Genomic DNA, 17,885 nt, shown 5'->3' with positions numbered 1-17,885 from the left:
TAGTGAGGCTAAGGACCTTGAGATGGATTATTTTGGATCATCTGGGTGAGCCCAATATAATCACATGCATCCTTAGGAGTGGAAGAGGGAGACAGAGAGTTATTCAGAGACAGAGATATGGCCACAGAAGCAGAGTCAAAGAGTTGCTTTGGTGTTGTATTTGAAGATGGAGGAAGAAGCCACAGCCAAGGCCTATGAGGCAGCCTTTAGAAGGTCGGAAAAGCAAGGAAACGCATTCCCTCTCAGCCACCAGAAAGAAACGCAGCCCTCTCAACAGCCTGATTTTAGCCCAGTGAGACCCGTGTCAGACTTCCAGAAATGTAAGATCATAAATGTGTGCTGTTTTATTTTTTATTTCTTTTTCTGTTTGAAACCACTACATTTGTAAACATTTCTTTGGCAGTTATCATTGCTTTTGATGGAAGTTGGAGTAGTGGTCAAGCTCATGGGCTTTGGAGTCAGTCTGCCAGTCCGCCTTGTTTCAAACCCCTTTTCCTTTCTTTCTTTCTTTCTTTCTTTTTTTTTTTTTGAGATAGAGTCTCATTCTGTGACCCAGGCTGGAGTGCAGTGGTGTGATCTTGGCTCACTGCAACCTCTGTCTCCTTGGTTTAAGCGATTCTCATTCCTTGGCCTCCCAAATAGCTGGAATTACAGGCATGCGCCACCACAGCCAGCTTATTTTTGTATTATTAGTAGAGACAGGGTTTCACTATGTTGGCCAGGCTGGTCTTGAACTCCTGGCCTCAGGGGATCCACCAGCCTCGGCATCACAAAGTGCTAGCATTATAGGCGTGAGCCATTGCGCCCAGCCTCAAACCCTTTTCCTGTGAATTTTTTTTTTTTTTTAAGCAGTGTGACCTTGTAGAAGTTGCTTCACTTCTCTGGGCCTCACATTTCTCATCTCTAAAGTTGGTTAACAATAATCTACAACTCATAGTTTTTTTGTGAGGGTGAAATGAGGGTCTCATACACGCAGAAAGCCGGGAAGTAACTTTTAGCTGCAGCCATTATGGGCAAGAATCCCTCACTAGGTAACTTAAAGCGATGGATCAGGGAACAGAGTTGGGAGACAGACTGTCTAGCCTTAGATTTAGGCTCCTCTCTTACTAGTCTGAAACAGAATGGTTGTCTGTTCCTCCATTTCTTCATCTGGAAAACAGGGGCAGGAGTCCCAGGGTGTTGGAGAGATCATACCAGATGGAGAAGCCAGAGGTTTTAGCAGGTACCTCATAGACATTCCCCAAAGGGCAGTTATTGTTATCATTGGATGGGCTGGGGAATATTAAGCCTCCAGCTCTACGCATTATGGATCAATTTGTTCTTCAGTTATCTTTGGAGTAATTTAAATACACTGGATTGGGAAGACAAAGCTATTGCCCTGCTGAGGGAAGAGTGCTGTGCACTTGGCAGGTACTCGGTAATTACTGAAGGAATGAGTAGGAACAGAACAGGTCCCAGACCCTGCCCTGAAGAGGCTCACAGTGCCGGACAACGCCTGGAGCCAGGCCAGGGTTTTGTGGTTGTCTTTAAAAAGAAACAAAACAAAGAACTACTTCCTACCAGCTGACCCTAAACCTCTCGGCTCCCTGCAGGGACCTCTCAGCCCTGCAGGGGAGCCCAGGCTGTGTGCCTGGCCTGGCCTTGCTGTCAGCTTTCTAAGCCAGTCACAAATATTCTCCCCTCAACTTCATAATGGATGCCCCACAGCCTCCTCTCCCCTCCCAGGGTGGTCCCGAGGCTCTGAGCAGCTGGCAGTTCCCTGTCTGAGAGGTCCTTGGTGCCGCAGGGGAGGCAGCTCTCACCTGAAGTCCTCCCTGGACGCTGGTCTCAATTTTGTGTGTTACTAGTTATGGAGAATTATTTTTAGTGAATTACATTCTGTTAGGGTCAAACACAAGGAGGAAAGAGTGACTGAATACTGCTCTGGGTCAGTGACTATGACAAGACTGTTTTTTTCTTCTTCCCTGTTGCAGGCCTGATCTTTTGGCCAGAAGGAGATTAAAAAGATGCCCCTTAAGATGGCTGTGCCTGTCAGCTGCATGGAGCTTCGTTCGAGTATTTTCTGAGCCTGATGGATTTACAGTGATCTTCGGTCGTCTGAGGAATAACTCTGGTGGAACAATGCACTGGAATGACACACGCCCTGCACATTTCAGGATACTAAAAGTGGTTTTGAAGGAGGCCCTGGCTGAATGCCTCATGGATTCTTACAGCTTGGATGTCCATGTGGGATGAAGGACCGCAGCTGGCTGCGAGGACTGAGATCTCTGTTTACTTGGGTCTCTGCCAACTTCCTTTGGGTCTCCCTATGGAATGTAAGACCCCGACTCCTCCTGGTGAAGCGTCTGATGCATGTTCCGTCCGGCGCTCAGCTGGGCTTGAGGTGAGGCTGTCCTGGCTGGTGGCGGAGGGTTCACTGGGATGTGGCTGGTTGTCTCAATGAGCTGGCATTTAATGAGCACCCTCTGTGTGGCTGGTGTGATGCTGGGTGCCTAGGGGAGACAGATGGAACCAAAGAGGTCCTTCCTGGAAGCCGTTACTGTTCCCTGCGCTGACGTGTGTTATTGTACCTGTCACCATTTTCTGATTTTCTCAGTTTACCTATCTGTCACCATCTACCTCCCTATAAAGTGCCTCTGCTGTTGGTTCTGTGCCCTTAAGACATTGTGTGTCACTTGGCACAGTCTCTCACACTGCAGAAAGGGAAAATTAAGACAGGGTTGTTAATGAATTAAGACATGGGAGATTCAATGGAAAGATATGCATGGGGGGATAATTTCTTGGCTCTGTGCTCAAAGCCAGGAACAACATAAGGCCATATGGCTGGTACTGTGAGGGTTGTATGTGGGCAGATGCATGTGGAGGCAGGCAGGCCCGGGTGTGATTCTTTAACACATACACACTGCGTGCCTCCATGCAGACTGATGGATTCCTCTCCCTGCAGTGAAGGGTTAAGTAAGTATTATCACACGCCACAGGACTGGAGTTGAAGATCGCCAAGAAGTCATTGAAATGCTGATCACATGACAGACACTCAGCACGTGGTGGGTGATGTTGGCTGGGGGTAGCTTCTGGGGATGGTGGACGTTTCTTGGCCCTGATGATCTTTCCGAGCAGAGCCAGGGAGGCAGTGCTGGACTGTGACCTGGGCACAGCTGGTTGGCGTGGACAGTTGATTAAAGGTCAGTTTCCCTGCAGCCCACGGGAAGGCAGAGTGACAAGTCAGTGGCAGATGAGGAAATGGAGTCTCGTGCCAACTGGAGGGAGGGAGCAGCCGGCTTGGCCACAAAGGCCTGTTGCAGTTCTGCAGCTGACAAGTGGAAGGACTGGCCTCTCAGATCCGGGCCTGGTGGCCTGGGAGGCTGCTAGCTGTGAGCGATGAGTGGTGCCAAGCTGCCTGAAGGAGAGTTGCAGCTCAAACAGCAAGTGGTCCAGCTCTCAGGCCACTTGAGGCCACCTGGCATGTGGTGGCCGACACCACGGTTGGGGTGGGGCCTTGAGTCTGATTTTGATTGGATTCCTAGTTCTGCTCACGCCTGACAGCACTTTCTCAGACAGGCTTTCCTGACCTCCTAAAGTAAATAATGTCCCCCTGGGTGTTCCATGCTGTTCTCACCCATAGCTCCTGGATGTGTTATCATCGTATATTCATTTGTGCGAGTTACTGGGTTTCATGTCTTTCTCTCACACTAGAAAGTAATCTTTCTGAGTGCAGGAAATGCATTTGCCATGCTCACAGGCTAGACACGTAGTAGGCATTTTCTTTGTGGCATCACAGTTGCCTTGATCAAATATGGTGGCTCTCAGTGGTTTTCTCTTGGTGTCTTTGAAAAGGTCAGACAGAAGGGAAACGCTCTTTTTTTCGAGTATATCTGTGACTTAACCCGGCAATCCCACTAGGAGAGCAATGGTGTATTCATTGCACAGTTGAGCGCCTTGAGGCTCTGAGGGGCCATGTACCTTGCCCAAGGTTATTTATCCAGGAGAAGGCAGAGCCAGAAGCTGAGAACTGCCTCGTGTTTTACACGGAACCAGGCCGCTTCAGCTGAAGACTTTTCCTTGCGGTGTTGGGAAGGGTGTGTGTGACGGTGAGCTGCAGCACGTGCTGGGCTGTGCTTGCTATACTGTGGTCACGTAGGGGCAGGCAGAGGAGTCATTTCAAGGGGGCTGCTGAGGGTCTGGAGAGAGGCCCACAGTGGTGAGCAGAGAGGTTCCGGGATGGGAGGGGGTCAGCTGGGAACGACAGAGGCAGCACACTCCCTGCTCCCTTGTGCCTTCCCGGCCCTCCCTCACCCCTTCCTGCCCTCTCCCCACACCCTATCGTGGTGGCAGCTGTGCTTCACTTATCACATGGTCCATAGCTCTGTTTTTTCCCCTTTTATCAGTTACTGCCTAGAACAACCCAATTGTGGTGGTCTGGGTTATCTCCCGCTCTTCACAGTAGGACCAGAGTGGGCTCAGGCACCAAAGGACACAGAATGGTTGTGACAATGAATAAGATTCCTTCTCTGTGTCAGCAAGGACACTGATGTAGTAATAATGTCCATTTATTAAGCCATGATCTCTACAGGGCACATGGCACCTGTTTTTCCATTCAAACCTCAAAACAGACCTATGAGATGCGCACCATCATGGTGATGATCAGTTTTACTGTTTTTTTGTTTTGTTTTGTTTTGTTTTTGTTGTTGTTGTCGTTTTTGAGACTGAGTCTTGTTCTGTCACGTAGGCTGGAGTGCAGTGGCACAATCTCGGCTCACTGCAACCTCCACTTCCCTGGTTCAAGTGATTCTCGTGCCTCAGCCTCCCGAGCAGCTGGGATTACAGGCATGCGCCACCATGCCTGGCTAATTTTTGTTGGCCAGGCTGGTGTTGAACTCCTGACTTCAAATGATCTGCCTGCCTCAGCCTCCTAAAGTGCTGGGATTACAAGCGTGACCCACTTTGCCCAGCCTGTTTTATCATTGAAGTAACTGGAGCACCCAGAGGGAAATCAAGTGTCCCCAGGGAATACAGGCAGCATTTGGACAGCCCTGTCTAACTCCAAAGCCACCGCACAACATTTCCTGGAGCTGAGAGACGCACATTCTCCCTTCTTGGCCACCGGTGACTGTGACCTTGGGCAAACTACCTCTCCTTTTTGGGCCTTAGTACATTCATTCATAGGGAAACTGGCTAACTTCTCTTCTCAGCTGGGAGACTTGAGAGTGAAAGGGGCGCTATATTACTTACTCTGGGACGACAGGTGTACACGAGGACGTGGTTGGGCAAACCAGGCCTAGAAGCTCCCAGACTCATCAATTAGTTGGTGGGTGCTGGTGCTGCTGGTGCATTATGCGTCCAAGGCAGCTCTCCCAGTTTTCCCTGGACTTTTGCCTGAACAGTTTGCATTTCTGCTCATGGTGCAGGAGCTTGCTGTCCTGATGTCATGTCATAAGCCTGCGTTCAGCCACTTAGAAGAGCCCTGTTACCCCTGACTACTGCTAGAGCAGTCCCAACCTGTGTCGTTTTCACTTGATGGGCTCCTGGAATGATTGACAGCACACTCTCCACACTCTGTAGTCGTAGAGGCTGCCCTGCCACCCACACTGACATCCTGGCCAGGTTCCTGGAGATGGCCTGGCGTCTTGGACCTATTCCCCATAGGGTGCCTAGAGCCCCTGACAGTCTGCCTAGGGTGTCCATGAGAGAAGGGCTATGACTTAGTCATCTCCAGGGGTTCTCAGTGAACAGCCCAAGGTTGCTTAAGAGCTGGTGTGTATGAATACCTGGAATGTGCCCAGTTGACCTTCTAATCTGGTGAGGGGGATGTGTCTCCCTCTTATACATATGGACAAACTGAGGTTCAGTGAGATCCAGAAAGCTGCCACGGTTATTGATGGAGAGAGCAGAGAAGCTGGTGTTTGCACTCCCATCTGTCAGCCTCGACACCCCTACTCCTGTCCAACCAGTGTTTCTCAAAGCGTGCTGATAAGCAATGCAAGATGATTTCAGGTTATAGATAAGAATAAAAATTTTTTTGTGTTTAACTCAAATTAGAAAAAACAACAATTGGTACGTGAGACCTGTGATTTTGCAGATAATACTGCTTAGGATGTTGGTATTTAAGTTAAGAAAAGGTCAGCTTTTCAAAAGTACTGTTAGCGACATGTGGACCTAGTCCTCCTGAAGAGGACTGCATTGGGGCACCGGTAATTCTTTCTATTTGTGGTGCTCTGGCTGTGTGGCTCTGGCTACGTCACTGGAGGCAGTGTCTGAGCCTGTGACTTGAGCAGTAGCTCTGTGTCATGTCTGCTGATTCTCCCCAAATCCTGAAGATTCATGATGAAGTGACTGCACAGCTTAGTCTGAAGCTAGATTGAAAATAATAAGGATCCTAGAATGACAGCACTTTACAATCCTATAATTTGGCTCACATTGCCTGCAGTTACTATCTCAGCCCTGCCTGTTATATTCGTTCAGCACCCAAAGTTTTTCAGTCAATTCCTGAGTTAATTATTCTCTGGGATTAAATTATGAAATAGTAAATATATTTCCACTATGCAATCAATTGGTGACTTTATTCATTTATTCTTTTCATTCATTTATTCTCAACAAATTGAAGATAAGGGCTGGGCACGGTGGCTCACGCCTGTAATCCCAGCACTTTGGGAGGCCGAGGTGGGCAGATCACCTGAGGTCAGGAGTTCAAGACCAGCCTGGCCAACATAGCGAAACCCCATCACTACTAAAAATAGAAAAATTAGATGGGTGTGGCGGCATGTGCCTGTAATCCCAGCTACTCAGGAGGCTGAGGCAGGGGGATCGCTTGAACCTGGGAGGCAGAGGTTGCAGTGAGCCAAGATTGCACCACTGCACTCCAGCCTGGGTGAGAGAGTGAGACTCCATCTCCCAAATAAATAAATAAAAAGATAATATTACCTACCCCATGAGTCTATTGTGAGAATTAAATAAGAGAACATATTAAAAGGTTTCATTCAGTGCCAGGCATATAATATATACTCAGGGAATACTAGTTTTTTTAAATAAAATTTTAAAATGGGATTAGAAGACCAAAGCATATAGACATAAAGGTTTAAAAAATATTGAAGATGAGTGAGTTACTAAAATTTTACATTACGTTTAGCTCTGAGCTTCCTAGTTAGTACAACATGCTAAGTAGGTTATACTTGTGTCTAAAGTAAGGCTTGGCAAACTTTTATATCAAGGACTAGGTGGTAAATGTTTTCAGCTTTGCAGGCCACGCAGCTCTGTACTGCTTGTCAGTTCTGCCTTTGTATCTTGAAAGTAGCCATAGATAATATGTAAATGAGTGGGTGTGGCTGTGTGCCAATAAAACTTTATTTACAAGAACTGACAACGGGCTTATAGGCTGTAGTTCGTCCTTGGCCTAAATAAAGGAAACATGTTTGTCTTTGAAAGGCAGAAACTTCTCCAGGTTCATAAACACTGAAAAACAATTGTTCCAAGATGTAATATTTCTGTGAGACTTGTTAAGCAGCATATGCACAATGCTTTCATTAGGCTTTTACAGAAAACTTAGAAGACGGCCTTCACATGGCTAGTTCTCTTACTGTTCTTTTAGCAGACATTTATTGAGGGTTTACTATGTCCTAGGCTCCGATACCGATACATAGTAAAATGTAAAGTCGTGTGCATTTTGGCAGGGGATGCTGCATTGACTAGGAGGGGTCTTGGTGACAGTTTTGGGAGGTCAGTTTACAGAGTTTTGGGAGGTCAGTTTAGAACAGTATTGGACACACTTCTTCCGTCCCTGAATTACACACAGGCCTCAATGGTAACTTGAGTGGGGTTTTGGTCCGGCACGCCTGGGCTGTAGGGACAGTCACTTAGCGTCCTGCCTCAAGAGTGGTTGTGTCATGAGATCTTGGCCCGCTTTGACTGATAGCTACAATTATTTGAAGAGTGTGGTTTTTAGAACAAAATTAAATCAGGTTTTGAAGCTTTGCTATTTTATACCTGCTGTGTGATCTTGCTCAAGTTTTTAATTTTTTTCTGTCTACAGGATTTTATTTTATTTTTATTTATTATGTATGTATTTTATTTTAAGTTCTGGGGTACATGTGCAGGATGTGCAGGTTTGTTACATGGTAGACGTGTGCCATGTGATTTGCTGCACCTATCAACCCATCACCTAGGTATTAAACCCAGCAGGCATTAGCTATTTTTCCTGATGCCTTTCCTCCCCCGTCGCCCTCCCCACAGGCCCCAATGTGCTCAAGTGTTTTAATCTTTCTTCATCTGCAAACGGTAACAGCCCTGAATCTCTATTTCTTACTCTAATGCTGGCTATTTGCTCTCTATGTTAGTTCCTCCGCCTGGGGGCTGGGCGGGAGGCGACTGACCTCACCCCTTGAAGCTGTCTCCTGGCTTTCCCAGCTACAGCCTGTGGGTGTGAAGATTGCAGCGCCCTTCTCCTGGGTGAGTAGTCTGTGTAACAAACCTTGAGAAAACACTGGCCTGTGGAATTTCAAAGTTAATGAAGGGAACAGATTCCAAGAGGGTCTCTGTTTGACCTTCCACCCCTTCCCCAACCCCCTGTTATCCCCGAGCGACTTTGGGGGCAAGCATAGGTTTGTAGGCACTGGAAAGAAGAACTCTCATGCTGTAATGCAGGACTGTGACCTTGGCCTCTGGATGTCTGGGCCAGGTGGGTGCATTTGTGCCTCTTCCTACAGCACCTGATTAGCCTGCGAGAGACCATAGGGAGCAGCCAGGGCAGGCTATCTTAAGAGAAGGGAGCATATTTGATAAGGTTGGAAAATGATTCTCAGCTGCCCATAGGAAGAGCAGAGTAAGGGGCTATGTGAGAAGTTTGGAAGAAGGCCCAGTTCCAAAAATGAAGATAGAAAGAAAGAGGAAATAAAGAGGAAAGAAGGAAAGAGAGAGAGAGAAGACGGAAGAAAGGAAGGAAGGGAGGGAGGGAGGAAAGGAAAGAAAGAAAGAAAGAAAGAAGAAAGAAAGAAAGAAAGAAGAAAGAAGAAAGAAAGGGAGGGAAGGGGGGAGGAAAGAAAAGAAAGAAAGGAAGGAAGGAAGACAGGAAGGAAGGAGGGAGAAAGGAAGGAAAGGAAGGAAGGAGGGAGAAAGGAAGGAAAGGAAGGAAGGAAGGAAGGTTGATTCATTATTCTGTCCTTTGTACCTGAGTGAAGAAAGAAAGGAAAGAAAGAGAGCGAGAAAGAAAGAAAAAGAAAAGAAAAGAAAAAGAGAAAAGAAAGAAAGAGAAAGAAAGGAAAAAGAAAGGAAGGAAAGAAAGATTCATTATTCTGTCCTTTGGACCAGAGTGCTGTTTTCAGTTAAAATGAGTGGAGTAGGGTCCAGAGATCAGGCTTTTGAGGACAGGTAAAGCCTCAGGATACATTCTGTTTCTGGCTCAGGGAACCTTCAGGGAAAAGGCTTTGGAGACCAGGCTAGGCAGGGAAGTCACCATAATTGATGGGCCACACTAGACTGGAGCCAAGCATGGCCCATTCCTGAGACTCTGGGCCTCAGGGTGGCCTTGGCTGGAACCTGTGTTCCAGTGGCTCTGGTGGCTCTCTTCCCTCTCACCTTCCCAGGAGGCAGCTTGTTTCCTGGTGGTGGGGTGAGGCGGTGGTGTGGGGGGCTGCTTCCTCTCTGTCTTGCAGCCTTGTTAAAATGTGGGCCACATGCTCATAGCTGGGTCTCCAGTGCCATTGCTGGGGATGGGGGTCTTTCCCTCTCATCTATCTGTCACCATTTATCACTCCACAAAGGGTGGGGGTACTGCGAAGAAAGAGTGTGTCCCACCTGATTACTGGGAAGTGCAATGGACGCCCCCACCCCCTGTTGGCTTATCTTGTGACAACCAAAGAACAGCTGTTGGTGGTCAGGCCTCTGAGTCACTCAGAAGCTTGGGACCGGGTTCAGTGGGAGATGATGGCATAAACAAATAAACACTGGCCGGCCCCCAGCTCTCAGCTTTCTGCTCACTGGGGGGCCTCGGAAGCTTCTTGTTGCCTTTGCAGGGAAAATAAAGATACCTATAATAAAAAGAGTTTTCCTGATGGAGAAATGCTCTGGGGAGGTTGTTGAGGCATGTTAGAACATCCCTGAGGCTTTCTGGCTCTGTGAGCTTAGGGAGGACACTTGGCTTCTCTGGGCCTTCGCTTGCTCCCTTGGGAAGCCTATGATTGTGAACCTGAGATGATCTGGGAGGTAAAACTGGCCAGTTGTCCATCTCCCCTCTCTGAACATGACGCATAGTAAGCCCTGAATCTCATTCAAATTTGGAAGTCAGATTGGTTTTGTGACTGTCCTAGTTTCCGGCTGTTGAGTCAGCTCAGGCAGTTCTTGGGACTTCTCTGAGGCTCTGGCTCCACATCTCTCAATGGGGTGACAGTCCTCATCTTGTGGCCCTCACGCGCTTGTTGAGAGGACGATGAGTCACCTCTGGGAAATTGCCTGAGAGCTGGATGACACCACTCTGTGGGATTGCATTTCATCCACAGAGACATTTGGAAGAGAAGGAAGAGAAGGAAGCAGAGCAGAGCCTGACTCTTGATTCTTTGGGGAGGGAGCCTGGAGCTGGTGGACGTGAGGGCACAGAGGACATTGGTTTCAGGCCAGGCAGTGCGTGGCTGCTGAGGCACTGGTGGAGACCTCATGATCCGGTGGTCCACCTCCCTCTTGTGCTGTGAGTGCCTGGAGCTCTCTGGCTTCCTCGGCTTTCCACTGTCTTTCCCAAAGTCTCCATGGGTTCTAGAAACTGCTGTGGAGTTTCAGGGTGATCTCTGCATAATGTGAATGTCTAGCTCTGAAACACAAAACAGAGAGCCACAAAGGGTTATTTAACCAAAGCTGTATTCCCACCCATGGATTAGCACGTGCTCATGAGGTGGTATGCTTTGCTTTGGATCTTCGTCTTTATTTTATTTATTTATTTATTTATTTATTAATTTATTTATTTATTATTATTTTTTTTGAGACAGAGTTTCGCTGTGTTGCCCAGGCTGGACTGCAGTGGTACAATCTTGGCTCAATGTAGCCTCTGCCTCCTAGGTTCAAGCGATTCTCCTGTCTCAGCCTCTTGAGTAGCTGGGACTGCAGGCGCGTGCCACCACACCTGGCTAATTTTTTGTATATTTAATAGAGACGGGGTTTCACTGTGTTAGCCAGCATGGTCTCAATCTCCTGACCTCGTGATCCGCCCACTTCGGCCTCCCAAAGTGCTGGGATTACAGGCATGAGCCACCATACCCAGCCTGGATCATTGTCTTTACAGAAATTTAAAAAAAAAAAGAAAAAAAGAGATAAACGGGAAGTCTATGAGCCTTGTCTCTCATTCCCTATCCTTCTCTTCATATAAGTACCTCTCCTGAACTTGGGGTATAACAGGTCATGTTCTTACAATTTCATTACAAATCTATTTGAAGATCACTGGTAGCACCATTTTGTGTTTTTAAATTCTTAGGCAGGTGACATAATGTATAAGATGTCTGAACTTTCCTCTTTTCTCCCGGCATTATGCTGGGCAGATGATGCTACTATGCTTGTTCATTCATTCCCTGCGCCACAGAGGCTTGGGTTGTTTCCTGGATTTTGCTGTTGTAAACAATGCTGTCATGAGCATCCTGGCACACGGCTGCAGGTGTATGTCTGAGTGTGTCCCAGGAATACAGGGCACAGAGCATGCACACTTGCAGCCTGACCGGAGGTTGCCACATCACTCTCCAGTTGGCACTGTTTCCTGGGTTCCTTCCCTGAAAGCCTGGGAACTTCTGGAGGGCAGGGGTGGGTGGTGCTCACCACTATATCCCTCTGCCAGTCAGCATGCCCGACACCAGGTACCCGCTCATGACACGCCTGAATGGAGTGAATTCTGGAAGGGGACAAGGCAAGTGCCAGGGCAGGTCCAGAGTCTGGGTGTAGAAGGAGCAACATAAAGGAGGCCCCCTGCAGAAGCAGCAGAAAGAAAAAAGAAATAGGGGCCTGGAGTGGGGGTGTGAGTGAAGACCTTGCTGTTGAGAAGACACTTGTGAAGAGGCCAACAGCGGTGTCTTGGCCTGGCTGGATATCATTTAAGACTGGGCATAGAGGTCCCAGGCACCATTGCTGTGGGCTTTTGGGGAGTTGGATGCGTGGTGGAGAGCTGAGGAGGAAGTTGGGCTTGCTGCAGAGGGCTGCTGGAGGGGCTGGCTGGAGTCTGGTTCTTTCCTTCACTCACTGAGGGTTACCCGAGTGACCCATCGCAGGAAGACGGGTGGGGGACCCAGAGTTACTATAACCAACCACTTTATGAGCCTGTCTCAGTCAGAATCTCGGGCTTCTAGCAAGGCCCACAGCACAGACATGTTTTAGGAAAGATGAGATTGAGATGCCCGCAGTGCCCATTTTATGTCAGCAGGGCTGTAAAGTTCAGGAGGGGGAAACTGCTGGGAGGAAGTTGAACGCTGTGGGAAAAAGCTGACAGAAATGAACAAGGGAAGATTTTTTTTTCTTTTCTTTTCTTTTTTTTTTGAGAGAGACAGTCTTGAAATGTTGCCTAGGCTGGTCTCAAACTTTTGAACTCAAGTGATCCTCCCACCTTGGCCTCCCAAAGTGTTGGAATTATAGGCATGAAGCACCATGTCCAACCACAAGGGAAGATTAAACATAGAAAGTTTGAAAAGAGTTTTTTTTTTTCTTTTACTTTCTAATTTTATATTTAATAGAGATGGAGTCTCACTATGTTGCTCAGGCTAGTCTTAAACTCCTGGGCTCAAGAGATCCTCCTGCCTTGTTCTCCCAAAGTGCTGGGATTACAGGCTTGAGCCACTGCACCTCACCAAGGGTACCTTTTTTTTTTTTTTTTTAAGAAAAATATGATTAGAAATAGAAAATTTGGATTTGGTAATGGATAGTGCATACTATGAAATAACCTTTTTACTTCTTAAACACTTCCCATAATGATAAAACTAATACAAAGTCTTTGGCGAAAACTTAGAATGTGTAGAAATGTGTTGATGGTTGAAGAAGAGCCCCATAACCCTCCACTGAGGAGCAACCTCTGTTCATATTTGGCCTTAGAAATAATACCTGTGAGCAGAATGGCCAACTTGTCCTGGTTGCCAAAGACTTTCCTGGTTTTAGCACTGAAAGTCCCGCATTCTGGGAACCTCCTCAGTCCTGTGCAAACTGGGATGGTCGTTCACCCTATCTATGAATTGAATGATACCACTGAGCGTCAAGCACTTTGACAGTTCACAAGTCATTTCTAGTGCCGTCATTGTGTATGCTTGGTTCCGGCTGTGTGCAAGGCATTGTGCGAGGTTGCATGTTCTGGAGCTACACCAGAGCTCCAGAGCTGAAGCTCTATTTTCTTGTTTTCACTTTTTATTTTAGAATCAAGAGGTGCATGTGCAGGTTTGTTACAAAGGTATATGGGATGCTGTTGAGGTTTGGAGTATGATTGAACTCATCACCCAGGTACTGAGCATAGTACCCAATAGTTAGTTTTTCAGTCCTTGTCTCCCTCTTTTCCTCTCCTCTCTAGTAGTCTTCAGCATCTATTGTTCCCATCTTTATGCCCATGTGTACCCAATGTTTAACTCCCACTTATAAGTGAGAGCACGCAGTATTTTGTTTTCTGTTTCAGCATTAGTTTGCTTATGATAATGGCCTCCAGCTGCATCCATGTTACTGCAGAGAGCATGATTCCGTTCTTTTATATGGTTTCATAGTATTTCTTGGTGTATATGTGCCACATTTTCTTTTTCCAGTCCACCACTGACGGGCATTTAGGTTGATTCCATGTCTTTGCTATTGTGAATAGTGCTGCCATGAACACATGGGTGCATGTGTACTTTTGGTAGAACAATTTATTTTCCTTTGAGTATACACCCAGGTATGAGATTGATGGGTCAAATGGTAGCTAAACTTGTAGTTCTCTGAGAAATCTCTAAACTGCTCCTCACAGTGGCTGGACTAATTTACATTCCCACCAACAGTGTGTCAGTGTCTCCTTTTCTACACAGGCCCACCAACATCTGTTATTTTTTGGCTTTTTAATGAAAACCATTCTGATTGGTATGAAATGTATCTCATTGTGGTTTTGATTTGAATTTTTCCAATGACTAGTGATATTGTGCATTTTTTCATGTTTGGTGGCTGCATGAATGTCTTCTTTTGAGCAGTGTCCGTCCATGTGCTTTGCTCACTTTTTAATGGGATTATTTGCTGCTTTGCTTGTTGATTTAAGTTCCTTATCGATTCTGGATATTGGAACTTTGTCAAATGCATAGTTTGTGAATATTTTCTCCCATTCTGTAGCTTGTCTGTTTATTGCCTTGATAGTTTCTTTTGCTCTGCAGAAGTTCTTTAGTTTAATTAGGCCTCACTTGTCAATTTTTGTTTTTGTTGCAATTGTTTTTGAGGACTTAGCCATAAATTCCTTGTCAAGGCCTATATTGAGAAGGGTATTTCCTCGGTTTTCTTCTAGGATTTTTATAGTTTAAAGTCTTAATTTAAGCCTTTAATCCATGATGAGTTATTTTTTTGTGTGGTGATAAGTAGGGGTTCTGTTTCATTTTCTTCTGCCCCATTGCCTCTTTTTGTCAAGTTTGTTGAAGATCAGATGGTTGTAGATAAGTGGCTTTATTTCTGGGTTCTCTATTCTGTTCCATTGGTCTGTGTATTTCTTTTTGCACCAGTACCATGCTGTTTTGGTTACTGTAGCCTTGTAGTATAATTTGAAGTCAGGTAATGTGAGGTCTCTAGCTTTGTTCTTATTTCTTAGAATTGCTTGGTTATTCAGGCTCTTGGGTTCCATGTGAATTTTAGAATAGTTTTTTCTACTTCTGTGAAAAATGATGTTGGTAGTTTGAAAGAAATAGCATTGAATCTATAAATTGCTTTGGGCAGTATGGCCATTTTAATGATTTTGATTCTTCCAATCAATGAGCATGAAATGTTTTTCCATTTATTTGTGTCATCTCCAATTTCTTTCAGCAATGTTTTGTAGTTTTCCTTGTAGAGATCTTTCACCTCCTTGGTTAGAAGCATTGCTAGATATTTCATTTATGTGTGTGTGTGAAGCCCTGTTTTCTATCCTTAAGGAGCTTACAACTTGTTTTTGGTATGCAGTAGGGGCATTTCACTTGTGAGAGGGGGGTCTTACTGGAGCCTGGGCAATACCTTCTTTTATTATTGGGTACTAGGGATTTAAGGATATTTTTGTTCTGGCGGGTTATCCAGTTTTGCAGGTTGCTACCAGGAGAGAGGATGCATGTTGGTACCAGTGAATTTGACTGCCCCCGGCCCTGCTGTGCAGCACTCTCAGACCCCTAAATGATGTGACCCATTCTGGGGCTAGCTCAGTGTTTTACAGTAATGAAGATGATGATGATGACGACGACGATGATGATGATGATGTCAACACCCATCATTCTGAGGTGTGTGTCTATCTCTGGCCTCATTATACCTGCAAAACATCCATGTTGTAGCCAGTACCTTGGAAAATTATCCCATTTGCCAGGCAGCAAACCATGGCGCTCAGTTAGGGGGATGGCAGCTCACACTCATGAAGTGTTCAGTGCATGGATCCCTGGCCAGCTTTGGCAACTGTGAGGCAGGCACTATGCTTCCATTTTACCACTGACAGACTGAGGCCAGTGATGGGGAGCAACTGGGCCTATTGGCTTGTCTGTGGTAGGCCAGGCTGGCTACATAATATGTGGGGCTCAGTGCAAAATGAAATATGGGCTCTCTTGTGGAAAATTTGTGAAGAATTTCTAGATGCTGACAGCAGAGCATTAAACCAAGCTTGGGCCGCTCTGAGCCAGGAGCCCTGTGTGCCTGCACAGACGGTATGTCCAAGGAGCTGGTCCTAGGGCAGGACTAAGGTTCAGGCCTCGTATTGACTTCCATGGGCAAGCATCCTGGGTCCAGGCTGTGTTGTGTGTGTCTGCAGAGCTCTGGTCTATCTGCTGATAAGTCCTTGTGGTGCTCGAAGGTGCCTGGCTTCCTTGGGGAAAAGTTTCTCTCTCGCCTACCCTTCCCTAGCCTCAAAACACACAAACACTCAGATGAATATTTAGGAATCCAACTGAACCAGCTTCTGTCTGTGACTTGATGACTTCATGTGATTTTGGGGGATGGAACATTGGGGGTGATGCTTTAGCATGCCTTCTCTCTGTCACTGAGGAACATGGGCAAATGCCATGGGCTGGGAGCCCATGCTTTTTTGTGCTGAGCTTAACTGTCTCTTCTGGGCCCTGATCGGTTACAGGGATATAGACCACCTGCACAGTGCCCTGGGGGTTACGTACAGGGGAGCCTCACATGGAGAAGAGAATTTCCTTTGGGGTGTGTATTTCTTGTGGTCTTAGCATGCTGGCAATTCTTATTTTCGGCATCATTTAATCCTTACAACAACTCTGTAAGGTTTTCACATCAATTGGTCATTTCTGAGTTGAGCGCCTACTATGAATGTTTGTTGAGCACCTACTATGTGCAGGGCAGTGTGCTGAAAAATTGAGGACCTGTGGGTTTTGTTGAGTATGTATAACATGTGATCTTTTTACATGACATTTTACATGACTTTCACCTCATTTCATTGCTGTAGCAACAATGTGAGGTTGTTGCTGTTACCCCCATTTCTCAGGTGAGGAAATCAAGGTTGAGTCAATCTCCTATCTCGGATTTGCCTGACATCACAGTCTGAGTCTTTTGTGTCAAGTGCAAGAGTGCAGTGGCTTCAGGGGGCCTATGCTGGCTGGCCTGGATTGAATCCTGACTTTGCCATTTGCAGATGTGGTCTGAGGGAAGTTATTTAACTTCTCTTAACCTTGGTTTCCCCATCTGTGAAATGGGGATATACTAGCTGCTCTGTGTGGGAAGGGTCTGAGGTTTCAATAAGATACATTCTGCACAGCACCCCACACATACCAAGTATCCATGAAGCCTGATCATCCTTATAACTTCAGAGCGGTTGGAGAGGGTTAGGAACTTGAAGATGGGCACATAATCGGTATATGGCAGATTTCAGGCAGAGCTGGACTGGTCTTCTTCCAAATGAGAGCTCCTTTCCCCACTCTGCTTTCATGGACAGACCCTAATGACCACCTGGGTTATGTTCTTGTCCCTGTCAATTCCTTTGTCCTTGTTAATAACCTAAGGGAACCTTGACAGCCAGAACAAGACAGGAAGAAAATGCCTGGCTGCTGCTTGCGGGGTTAATTAAGCCATTCCTGGGGTTTCATTTGCTCTCTAGTTAGCACCAAAATAAATCCTCCAAATGGCTTTGAGGTTTCCAGTTGACATTGCATTTTGAATTCAGACAGCACCAGCATTTTATATCTTCCTGAGGATGATAAATGTTTAGATAGCACCGAAGATAGTGGTAAAAGGAGAAATTGGGGGAAGTTCAGGCTGTGGCTGAGCAGATTGTAACTCTTTGGTGTGACGAATGGGTGAGAAATGGCTTAAAGGACACATCTGATGTCCCCTGCTCCTAGGAGTTGAGAGGGGGATAGGGTGTGGACTCTGTTTTGCCACCTGGAGAATCCAGTGCCTTCCCGACGCTTCTGGGGTCACGTGCTTGAGTCTTGTTTGCATGCATTCTGTCAGATGTTAAGGTCTTGTGCATAATGGTTGAGGTGTCAATGTTCAGGCATTGATGTCACCATTCTTATGTAATTGTTACCCTTTATTGAGTGCCTACTATGTGCCAGGATTTAAGTATTTCTCCCAGCGACCCCAAGATGCAAATGTCATATCACTTTCATTTTACAGATGTGAAAACAGGCTCAGAGAGGCTGAGACGCCCAGCCATTAAGGACTCAGCTGAGATTCCCAGCCTTCCCTGGCACTCTTGAGCATGTTTCCAGACTGTCTGCTTCCTACCCCAGACATGCCAAAATGCAGTACTGTCA

The 17,885-nt window shown here is 46.4% G+C and overlaps 1 long non-coding RNA gene across 13 annotated transcripts in view; it reads left to right on the top strand.

Moving 5' to 3' along the window:
• Positions 1-2,061: 2,061 nt before the first annotated feature.
• LOC126961609 (uncharacterized) overlaps positions 2,062-17,885 on the top strand; it is a 205,926-nt gene continuing 190,102 nt past the window's right edge. For 12 of the 13 annotated variants that reach the window (XR_007728356.1, XR_007728359.1, XR_007728355.1 and 9 more), the window contains exon 1: positions 2,285-2,383. This is a non-coding gene — a long non-coding RNA (uncharacterized LOC126961609). Of the gene's footprint in view, positions 2,384-17,885 lie in introns of all 13 variants that reach the window. The other variant, XR_007728354.1, reaches the window with a different exon arrangement.

The sequence above is a fragment of the Macaca thibetana genome, chromosome 8, assembly GCF_024542745.1.
Source record: "Macaca thibetana thibetana isolate TM-01 chromosome 8, ASM2454274v1, whole genome shotgun sequence".
NCBI lineage: Eukaryota > Metazoa > Chordata > Mammalia > Primates > Cercopithecidae > Macaca > Macaca thibetana.
Note: the sequence above shows the minus strand (reverse complement) of the source record. Positions and strands in the feature narration are given on the sequence as shown.